Genomic DNA, 12,508 nt, shown 5'->3' with positions numbered 1-12,508 from the left:
ACCGGCGTACAAATTTTTTAATATGATAAACATAAAATAAGGATGCGTCGACAGGGTCCGCGTCAAAAAAGAATCGATTTCTAATATATTAAGACGAGCCAAAAATTCATCGATTATACATTTTAATAGCACATTGATTACAGAATCTGTTGGTACCAAGCAGACAACAGCGTACAAACTTTTTCATATGCTATACATAAATTAAGGATGCGTCGCACAGGGTCAGCGGTAAAAAAGTATCGATTTCTAATATATTAAGACGAGCCAAAAATTCATCGATTGTACATTTAAATAGTACATTGATTACAGAATCTTTTGGTACCAAGCAGACAACAGCGTACAAACTTTTTCATTTGCTATACATAAATTAAGGATGCGTCGCATAGGGTCAGCGGTAAAAAAGTATCGATTTCTAATATTTTAAGACGAGCCAAAAATTCATCGATTATACTTTTGATTAGTACATTGATTACAGAATCTTTTGGTACCATGCAGACACCAGCGTACAAATTTTTTAATACGATAAACATAAAATAAAGATGCGTCGCACAGGGTCCGCGTCAAAAAAGTATCAATTTCTATTATTTTAAGACGAGCCAAAAATTCATCGATTGTACATTTAAATAGTACATTGATTACAGAATCTTTTGGTACCAAGCAGACAACAGCGTACAAACTTTTTCATTTGCTATACATAAATTAAGGATGCGTCGCATAGGGTCAACGGTATAAAAGTATCGATTTCTAATATTTTAAGACGAGCCAAAAATTCATCGATTATACATTTGATTAGTACATTGATTACAGAATCTTTTGGTACCATGCAGACACCAGCGTACAAATTTTTTAATATGATAAACATAAAATAAGGATGCGTCGCACAGGATCCGCGTCAAAAAAGTATCAATTTCTATTATTTTAAGACGAGCCAAAAATTCATCGATTGTACATTTAAATAGTACATTGATTACAGAATCTTTTGGTACCAAGCAGACAACAGCGTACAAACTTTTTCATTTGCTATACATAAATTAAGGATGCGTCGCACAGGGTCAGCGGTAAAAAAGTATCGATTTCTAATATATTAAGACGAGCCAAAAATTCATTGATTGTACATTTAAATAGTACATTGATTACACAATCTTTTGGTACCAAGCAGACAACAGCGTACAAACTTTTTCATTTCCTATACAAAAATTAAGGATGCGTCGCATAGGGTCAACGGTAAAAAGTATCGATTTCTATTATTTAAAGACGAGCAAAAAATTCATCGATTATACATTTGATTAGTACATTGATTACAGAATCTTTTGGAACCATGCAGACTCCAGCGTACAAATTTTTTAATACGATAAACATAAAATAAGTATGCGTCGCACAGGATCCGCGTCAAAAAAGTATCAATTTCTATTATTTTAAGACGAGCCAAAAATTCATCGATTGTATATTTAAATAGTACATTGATTACAGAATCTTTTGGTACCAAGCAGACAACAGCGTACAAACTTTTTCATTTGCTATACATAAATTAAAGATGCGTCGCATAGGGTCAGCGGTAAAAAAGTATCGATTTCTAATATTTTAAGACGAGCCAAAAATTCATCGATTATACATTTGATTAGTACATTGATTACAGAATCTTTTGGTACCATGCAGACACCAGCGTACAAATTTTTTAATACGATAAACTTAAAATAAAGATGCGTCGCACAGGGTCCGCGTCAAAAAAGTATCAATTTCTATTATTTTAAGACGAGCCAAAAATTCATCGATTGTACATTTAAATAGTACATTGATTACAGAATCTTTTGGTACCAAGAAGACAACAGCGTACAAACTTTTTCATTTGCTATACATAAATTAAGGATGCGTCGCATAGGGTCAGCGGTATAAAAGTATCGATTTCTAATATTTTAAGACGAGCCAAAAATTCATCGATTATACATTTGATTAGTACATTGATTACAGAATCTTTTGGTACCATGCAGACACCAGCGTACAAATTTTTTAATATGATAAACATAAAATAAGGATGCGTCGACAGGGTCCGCGTGAAAAAAGAATCGATTTCTAATATATTAAGACGAGCCAAAAATTCATCGATTATACATTTTAATAGCACATTGATTACAGAATCTGTTGGTACCAAGCAGACAACAGCGTACAAACTTTTTCATATGCTATACATAAATTAAGGATGCGTCGCACAGGGTCAGCGGTAAAAAAGTATCGATTTCTAATATATTAAGACGAGCCAAAAATTCATCGATTGTACATTTAAATAGTACATTGATTACAGAATCTTTTGGTACCAAGCAGACAACAGCGTACAAACTTTTTCATTTGCTATACATAAATTAAGGATGCGTCGCATAGGGTCAGCGGTATAAAAGTATCGATTTCTAATATTTTAAGACGAGCCAAAAATTCATCGATTATACATTTGATTAGTACATTGATTACAGAATCTTTTGGTACCATGCAGACACCAGCGTACAAATTTTTTAATACGATAAACATAAAATAAGGATGCGTCGCACAGGATCCGCGTCAAATAAGTATCAATTTCTATTATTTTAAGACGAGCCAAAAATTCATCGATTGTACATTTAAATAGTACATTGATTACAGAATCTTTTGGTACCAAGCAGACAACAGCGTACAAACTTTTTCATTTGCTATACATAAATTAAGGATGCGTCGCACAGGGTCAGCGGTAAAAAAGTATCGATTTCTAATATATTAAGACGAGCCAAAAATTCATCGATTGTACATTTAAATAGTACATTGATTACACAATCTTTTGGTACCAAGCAGACAACAGCGTACAAACTTTTTCATTTCCTATACATAAATTAAGGATGCGTCGCATAGGGTCAACGGTAAAAAAGTATCGATTTCTATTTAAAGACGAGCAAAAAATTCATCGATTATACATTTGATTAGTACATTGATTACAGAATCTTTTGGAACCATGCAGACTCCAGCGTACAAATTTTTTAATACGATAAACATAAAATAAGTATGCGTCGCACAGGGTCCGCGTCAAAAAAGTATCAATTTCTATTATTTTAAGACGAGCCAAAAATTCATCGATTGTACATTTATATAGTACATTGATTACAGAATCTTTTGGTACCAAGCAGACAACAGCGTACAAACTTTTTCATTTGTTATACATAAATTAAGGATGCGTCGCATAGGGTCAACGGTAAAAAAGTATCGATTTCTATTATTTAAAGACGAGCCAAAAATTCATCGATTATACATTTGATTAGTACATTGATTACAGAATCTTTTGGTACCATGCAGACACCAGCGTACAAATTTTTTAATACGATAAACATAAAATAAGTATGCGTCGCACAGGATCCGCGTCAAAAAAGTATCAATTTCTATTATTTTAAGACGAGCCAAAAATTCATCGATTGTATATTTAAATAGTACATTGATTACAGAATCTTTTGGTACCAAGCAGACAACAGCGTACAAACTTTTTCATTTGCTATACATAAATTAAAGATGCGTCGCATAGGGTCAGCGGTAAAAAAGTATCGATTTCTAATATTTTAAGACGAGCCAAAAATTCATCGATTATACATTTGATTAGTACATTGATTACAGAATCTTTTGGTACCATGCAGACACCAGCGTACAAATTTTTTAATATGATAAACATAAAATAAGGATGCGTCGACAGGGTCCGCGTCAAAAAAGAATCGATTTCTAATATATTAAGACGAGCCAAAAATTCATCGATTATACATTTTAATAGCACATTGATTACAGAATCTGTTGGTACCAAGCAGACAACAGCGTACAAACTTTTTCATATGCTATACATAAATTAAGGATGCGTCGCACAGGGTCAGCGGTAAAAAAGTATCGATTTCTAATATATTAAGACGAGCCAAAAATTCATCGATTATACATTTGATTAGTACGTTGATTACAGAATCTTTTGGTACCATGCAGACACCAGCGTACAAATTTTTTAATATGATAAACATAAAATAAGGATGCGTCGACAGGGTCCGTGTCAAAAAGGAATCGATTTCTAATATATTAAGACGAGCCAAAAATTCATCGATTATACATTTTAATAGCACATTGATTACAGAATCTTTTGGTACCAAGCAGACAACTGCGTACAAACTTTTTCATTTGCTATACATAAATTAAGGATGCGTCGCATAGGGTCAGCGGTAAAAAAGTATCGATTTCTATTATTTAAAGACGAGCCAAAAATTCATCGATTATACATTTTAATAGTACATTGATTGCAGAATCTTTTGGTACCATGCAGACACCAGCGTACAAATTTTTTAATATGATAAACATAAAATAAGGATGCGTCGACAGGGTCCGCGTAAAAAAAGAATCGATTTCTAATATATTAAGACGAGCCAAAAATTCATCGATTATACATTTTAATAGCACATTGATTACAGAATCTGTTGGTACCAAGCAGACAACAGCGTACAAACTTTTTCATATGCTATACATAAATTAAGGATGCGTCGCACAGGGTCAGCGGTAAAAAAGTATCGATATCTAATATATTAAGACGAGCCAAAAATTCATCGATTGTACATTTAAATAGTACATTGATTACAGAATCTTTTGGTACCAAGCAGACAACAGCGTACAAACTTTTTCATTTGCTATACATAAATTAAGGATGCGTCGCATAGGGTCAGCGGTAAAAAAGTATCGATATCTAATATATTAAGACGAGCCAAAAATTCATCGATTGTACATTTAAATAGTACATTGATTACAGAATCTTTTGGTACCAAGCAGACAACAGCGTACAAACTTTTTCATTTGCTATACATAAATTAAGGATGCGTCGCATAGGGTCAGCGGTAAAAAAGTATCGATTTCTATTATTTAAAGACGAGCCAAAAATTCATCGATTATACATTTGATTAGTACATTGATTACAGAATCTTTTGGTACCATGCAGACACCAGCGTACAAATTTTTTAATACGATAAACATAAAATAAAGATGCTTCGCACAGGGTCCGCGTCAAAAAAGTATCAATTTCTATTATTTTAAGACGAGCCAAAAATTCATCGATTGTACATTTAAATAGTACATTGATTACAGAATCTTTTGGTACCAAGCAGACAACAGCGTACAAATTTTTTAATACGATAAACATAAAATAAGGATGCGTCGCACAGGGTCCGCGTCAAAAAAGTATTAATTTCTAATATTTTAAGACGAGCCAAAAATTCATCGATTATACATTATAATAGTACATTGATTACAGAATCTTTTGGTACCAAGCAGACAACAGCGTACAAATTTTTTCATTTGCTATTCATTAATTGAGGTTGCGTCGCATGGGATCAGCGGTAAAAAAGTATCGATTTCTAATATTTAAAGACGAGCCAAAAATTCATCGATTATACATTTTAATAGTACATTGATTACAGAATCTTTTGGTACCGAGCAGACAACAGCGTACAAATTTTTTAATACGATAAACATAAAATAAGTATGCGTCGCACAGGATCCGCGTCAAAAAAGTATCGATTTCCAATATTTTAAGACGAGCCAAAAATTCATTGATTATACATTTTAATAGTACATTGATTACAGAATCTTTTGGTACCAAGCAGACAACAGCGTACAAACTTTTTCATTTGCTATACATAAATTAAGGATGCGTCGCATAGGGTCAGCGGTATAAAAGTATCGATTTCTAATATTTTAAGACGAGCCAAAATTTCATCGATTATACATTTGATTAGTACATTGATTACAGAATCTTTTGGTACCATGCAGACACCAGCGTACAAATTTTTTAATACGATAAACATAAAATAAGGATGCGTCGCACAGGGTCCGCGTCAAAAAAGTATCGATTTCCAATATTTTAAGAGGAGCCAAAAATTCATCGATTGTACATTTAAATAGTACATTGATTACAGAATCTTTTGGTACCAAGCAGACAACAGCGTACAAACTTTTTCATTTGCTATACATAAATTAAGGATGCGTCGCATAGGGTCAGCGGTAAAAAAGTATCGATTTCTATTATTTAAAGACGAGCCAAAAATTCATCGATTGTACATTTAAATAGTACATTGATTACAGAATCTTTTGGTACCAAGCAGACAATAGCGTACAAACTTTTTCATTTGCCATACATAAATTAAGGATGCGTCGCATAGGGTCAGCGGTAAAAAAGTATCGATTTCTAATATTTTAAGACGAGCCAAAAATTCATCGATTATACGTTTGATTAGTACATTGATTACAGAATCTTTTGGTACCATGCAGACACCAGCGTACAAATTTTTTAATACGATAAACATAAAATAAAGATGCGTCGCACAGGGTCCGCGTCAAAAAAGTATCAATTTCTATTATTTTAAGACGAGCCAAAAATTCATCGATTGTATATTTAAATTGTACATTGATTACAGAATCTTTTGGTACCAAGCAGACAACAGCGTACAAACTTTTTCATTTGCTATACATAAATTAAGGATGCGTCGCATAGGGTCAGCGGTATAAAAGTATCGATTTCTAATATTTTAAGACGAGCCAAAAATTCATCGATTATACATTTGATTAGTACATTGATTACAGAATCTTTTGGTACCATGCAGACACCAGCGTACAAATTTTTTAATATGATAAACATAAAATAAGGATGCGTCGACAGGGTCCGCGTCAAAAAAGAATCGATTTCTAATATATTAAGACGTGCCAAAAATTCATCGATTATACATTTTAATAGCACATTGATTACAGAATCTGTTGGTACCAAGCAGACAACAGCGTACAAACTTTTTCATATGCTATACATAAATTAAGGATGCGTCGCACAGGGTCAGCGGTAAAAAAGTATCGATTTCTAATATATTAAGACGAGCCAAAAATTCATCGATTGTACATTTAAATAGTACATTGATTACAGAATCTTTTGGTACCAAGCAGACAACAGCGTACAAACTTTTTCATTTGCTATACATAAATTAAGGATGCGTCGCATAGGGTCAGCGGTATAAAAGTATCGATTTCTAATATTTTAAGACGAGCCAAAAATTCATCGATTATACATTTTAATAGTACATTGATTGCAGAATCTTTTGGTACCATGCAGACACCAGCGTACAAATTTTTTAACTTGATAAACATAAAATAAGTATGCGTCGCACAGGGTCAGCGGTAATAAGTATCGATTTCCAATATTTTAATACGAGCCAAAAATTCATCGATTATACATTTTAATAGTACATTGATTACAGAATCTTTTGGTACCAACCAGACAACAGCGTACAAATTTTTTAACTTGATATACATAAAATAAGATTGCGTCGCATGTGATCAGCGGTAATAAAGTATCGATTTCTAATATTTAAAGACGAGCCAAAAATTCATCGATTATACATTTTAATAGTATATTGATTACAGAATCATTTTGTACCAAACAGGCACCAGCGTACAAATTTTTTAATACGATAAACATAAAATTAGTATGCGTCGCACAGGGTCCGCGTCAAAAAAGTATCGATATCTAATATTTTAAGACGAGCCAAAAATTCATCGATTATACATTTTAATAGTACATTGATTACAGATTTATTTGGTACCAACCAGACACCAGCGTACAAATTTTTTAATTTGATAAACTAAAAATAAGGATGCGTCGCACAGGGTCAGCCGCAAAAAAGTATTGATTTCTAATATTTAAAGACGAGCCAAAAATTCATCGATTATACATTTTAATAGTACATTGATTGCAGAATCTTTTGGTACCATGCAGACACCAGCGTACAAATTTTTTAATATGATATACATAAAATAAGTATGCGTCGCATAGGGTCAGCGGCAAAAATGTATCAATTTCTAATATTTTAAGACGAGCCAAAATTTCATCGATTATACATTTTAATAGTACATTGATTACAGAATCATTTGGTACCAAACAGACACCAGCGTACAATTGTTTTAACTTGATATACATAGAATAAGATTGCGTCGCATAGGGTCAACTGTAAAAAAGTATCGATTTCTAATATTTTAAGGCGAGCCAAAAATTCATCGTATATATATTTCAATAATGTATTATTTGCAGATTATCTTTGTACCATTAGCATACCAGCGTACTATCTTTTTGGTCCAATATACGTTATATAAATCTGCGCCGTATGGGATTTGCGGCTTAAAAATTTTAATTTTCGATATTTTAAAACGTGCAAAAAATTAATCTTATATACATTTTAACAGTACATCGTCTGCACATTATCACGAGTTATGCGTGACTGCATGCATATATCGCGGTAATATATGTCGAAACTCATTTCTACTGCGCATTTCGTATGACAAAATCTGCATCACGATCATTTTACGATTGTTGATTGATTTTCGAAGGGAAAGAATAGTTTTCGGACTATTTTAAAAGTATGCTAAAGCCATCTGAAGATATGTTTCATCAAAATATTTTTTTATCTAAATATAGCACGCAATAATTTTTAGCGTGTATTTTCTCACCTTCGACGTCAAAATCCAACATGGCCGCAGCAAATGCCAAGAAACCTTAAAAAATTAAATAATATAAATAATATAAGTAATATTTAAAACTTATTAATTATATTTAATATTATATTTTATAATTCTGAAAACATACTACTTAATATTATATTCCTTCTTTCCTATTTCAGTCTTTTTCTCTCTTTCACCCTCTCTTTTATTTATTCTCTTTTTCTTATTTAATTTCAAATAAAACTTCCTCCTTTTTTCCTCTTCATTTTCCTTTATCTTTTTTTCTTTTCTTCTCTCTCTCTCCCTCTCTTTCTTTCTTTATCTATTAATAATATAATTAATAATATACAATTCATCTCTTTAACTTTAATAAAATATTTAAAGATAATTTACTTTATTTTATATTCCTTCTTCTCTCTTTTTCTATAATCTTTTTTTTCTCCCTCTCTTTTGCTTAATATTTCTCTTCTTTTATTTTAAATAAAGCTTTGTTTTCTTTTTTCTCTGTATTTCTATCTCCCTCTTTTTCTCTCTTTCTATTATTCTTTATCTATAAATGATAAAATTAATGATATAATTAATAATTATAATTCGTCTCCTATGCCCTTACACGACAAAATTAAAATAATTCAAATTAAAATGAATTGTACGCTGTGATTAGTGTGCTGTGATTGATCAAATCTGAAATTATGATGATTCTAATAAAATTTCAAATTTAACAAATCATAGCCACGGATCATTTTAAACTGAACATTTTAATTCTGTCACGAAAGTAGCCCATTTAACTTTAAATAAAATATTTAAAGGATTATTAAAATTACAATAATCGAACAATTAAAAAATTAATACCTAATAATTATTATAATCTGATATATTCCTTATTCTCTCTTTTCCTTCAATCATTTACCTTTTTTCTTTTATTCTCCATCTCTTCTTTAATTTTAAATAAAACTTTTCGCTTTTTTCTACTTTTCCTTTTTCTTTCTCTCTCCTTTATTCATTTTCACTCTCTTATTTCCTTTTCTTATATTTTAAATAAAACTTTCTTCTCTTTTTCTCCTTTTCTTTTTTCTCTCTTTTATTTCCACTCTTTTTCTCTTTAGTCTCTTTCTTTCTATTCTTCTATATCTAGTAATAATATAATTAATAATATAATTTATGTTTTCATTAAGAACTTTATAAATAAAACATTTTAAAAAACTATAATATTCAAATATTTAAAAAATCTAATAAAAATATTATTACCTAATTTTAAATTCATTCTTCTCTTTTTCTTTACCCTTTTTCACTCTTTCTTCCTATATTTTACTTATTCATCCTCTTTTCTAATTTTAAATAAAGCTTTCTACTCTTTTTTCTCTTCTTCCTTTTTTCACTCTTTTTTCTCTCTCTCTCTCTCTCTCTCATTCTTTCTATTCTTCTCTATTTATTAATAATATAATTAATAACATAATTAATAATTAATAATTAATAATTATGTTCTTTTTTAACATTAATAAAATAAAACAAAAACAAATTAATTAAAAAGTTACTAAAATTATAATACTATTGAAACATTTAAACAATTCAATAAAAATTGTATTACTTAATATATTCCTTCTTCTCCCTTTTCCTTTTTCTTCTTTTCTTTTCTTCTTTCTCTTTTGCTTATTCATCCTCTTCTTTAATCTTAAATAAAGCTTTTTTTTCTACTCTCCCTTTATCTTTTTCTCTTTCTCTTCTTCTATTTTTGTCTATTAATAATATAATGTATCTCTCCTTTATATTAACTATAAATAAAATATTTTAAAAATTATTAAAGATATAATAATATTAAAACATTTAAAAAATTTAATAAAAATATTACCTAATATTATATTTTTTCTTCTCTCTTTTCCTTCAGTCATTCAATCAATCCTTTTTCTTTATTTCTTTTGCTTATTCTTTCTCTTCAATTTTAATTAAAAAGCCTTCTTCTCTTCTTCTCCTTTCTCTTTTTCTCTCTTTTTTTTCCTACTCTTTTTTCTCTCTTTCTATTCTTCTCTATCTATGAGTAATAAAATTAATGGTATAATTAAAAAAATAATTGGTCTTTTCTATAACTTTAAATAAAACATAAAAAAATTTATTAAAACTAATAATATTTAAACATTAACGAAGTAATATATAATTTAGTAATATTTTAATATTTTAATATTCTATAAGTAAATTAAATAATATTAATTATCAATAAAATTAAATAACATTAATAATATTTAACTATAGTACTTTATTAATAATATCTACACAACAATAACGCATAAAACTCTTGATAAAATAATGTAAATTGGATTAAATAATGATTTATTTATTACATTTATAAAATATATATACTTTACTACACTTACCTTTCTCTCTATTCTTTCCTACTTCCTCTTCCTCCTTTCTTCGTCTTCTTTATCTATATTTTCTTTAATTTAATTTAATGATATGTACACATAATATCATGTATATCATAATATAAACCACAATAATTGCATTCACAAATTGAATACACTATTAACCTCTCAATATATACATTTGAACTGTCAAAATGCGTATATACATTTGAACTGTCAAAATGCGTCGCTCAACCTTGACAGGCTTTTATCAATATGAAGTAATGTATAACGCAGCACACATCGAGATAACCAATCAGCATCGCGGAAAAGAGGCAACAATACTTGCGAGAATCGACTTAACATGCACTTTTTAGAAAAGGGAAAACAAAAAGATTCTAACATATAAATGCAAATTCAGGTAGAAAACGAACTAATCGATTAGCAAAAAATTTCCCAATCAATAGTTTTTTATTTACCAGAGCTTCCAATCAAATTCAAAGAAAAATTTATAACAATTTTGTTAATTTAATTATATATTAATTGTATTATTATTTTAAGTTTTTTATTGGTTTTTTTTCCTCTCTCTTAAGAGGAATTATTTCGTAGGCCCGTTAAGTAATATAAAAACTGATGCCAAAATCTGAGAATAAAATACAATAATTCAAAATAGCAATAACTTTTGTATATGTGTCTTCTTTATTATATATTCTTTTTACAAGAGAAAAAGACTCATTATTAATTACTGATTATTCTTTATTTACTATAAATATAAATCATAAATTGATATCTTTCTTTTTAGGAAAGTTTATTTACAATTTATCGGTTCTGATAATCTTAGACATTATTTTTACACACGTGCGTACACATATCTATTAAAACGTAAAAGAAGAAAAAGTAAAACATTTTGTTTGAAAATTCTAATGCAGAAGAAGCATGTTGTTATTATATATAATATACTATAAATTTTGGGCAAGTTAAATATAATTATTATATATCGTTATCATAAATCGCAAATATAAATTGTCTATAACATACATACGTTGCGGATTATTTTAATTTGATAGGTTAACAAATATTTTTTTCTTTAATTTTATTTATTTCAATTTATTCTTTTAATTTACATATAGATGTGTTGAAGTGAATAAAATAATATTTTATATATTGAAAAAAAAATATTTGAATATTTTCATTTTCTTAAGATTATTAAATTTTTTAGTATCATCACTAGAATATCTTCGTCATTTCATTGTACATGATTGTTGACAATATCTTTATTTTTATGCCGTCATTATAGATCTTCAAAATCTGAAAGAAAATACAATGAGAATAATATTAAATTTGAAAAAAAATAAAACTTATTCAGAATATTTCTATATGTATAAGAAATTGCATAGAAATGACACGATTCAATATAAATTTAAAACATTCATAATTTGTGTCATAACTTAATTTAATATCGATATATGTATAATTGTATTTAATATCGAAATGAGCGCTATATAAAAGAAAAGAAACATATGTACATGATCTTTAGTTTTTAATTAATGTACTTTACTTTTATTTTTTTAATTAAAATTTAGAATGATATCTGTATATATTAAATAATAATTAAACAAATTATGTCAGATATATATAAAAGAAGATTTTATATTATTATTAAT

At 28.9% G+C, this 12,508-nt stretch overlaps 1 long non-coding RNA gene across 1 annotated transcript; it reads right to left on the bottom strand.

Moving 5' to 3' along the window:
* Positions 1–8,660: 8,660 nt before the first annotated feature.
* Positions 8,661–10,272, bottom strand: LOC145940746 (uncharacterized). Its single transcript, XR_014426071.1, has 5 exons — positions 10,094–10,272; positions 9,754–9,930; positions 9,416–9,636; positions 8,902–9,058; positions 8,661–8,830 (listed from the first exon to the last, which is right to left on the bottom strand). It is a non-coding gene; the product is annotated as an uncharacterized LOC145940746 (long non-coding RNA).
* Between the last annotated feature and the right edge of the window lie 2,236 nt (positions 10,273–12,508).

The sequence above is a fragment of the Prenolepis imparis genome, unplaced genomic scaffold (assembly GCF_030444845.1).
Source record: "Prenolepis imparis isolate NDT839.2.m4 unplaced genomic scaffold, iyPreImpa1.0 SCAF_9, whole genome shotgun sequence".
Taxonomy (NCBI): Eukaryota; Metazoa; Arthropoda; class Insecta; order Hymenoptera; family Formicidae; genus Prenolepis; species Prenolepis imparis.
The sequence above is the reverse complement of the archived record's forward strand: the minus strand, read 5'-3'. Positions and strand labels throughout refer to the sequence as shown.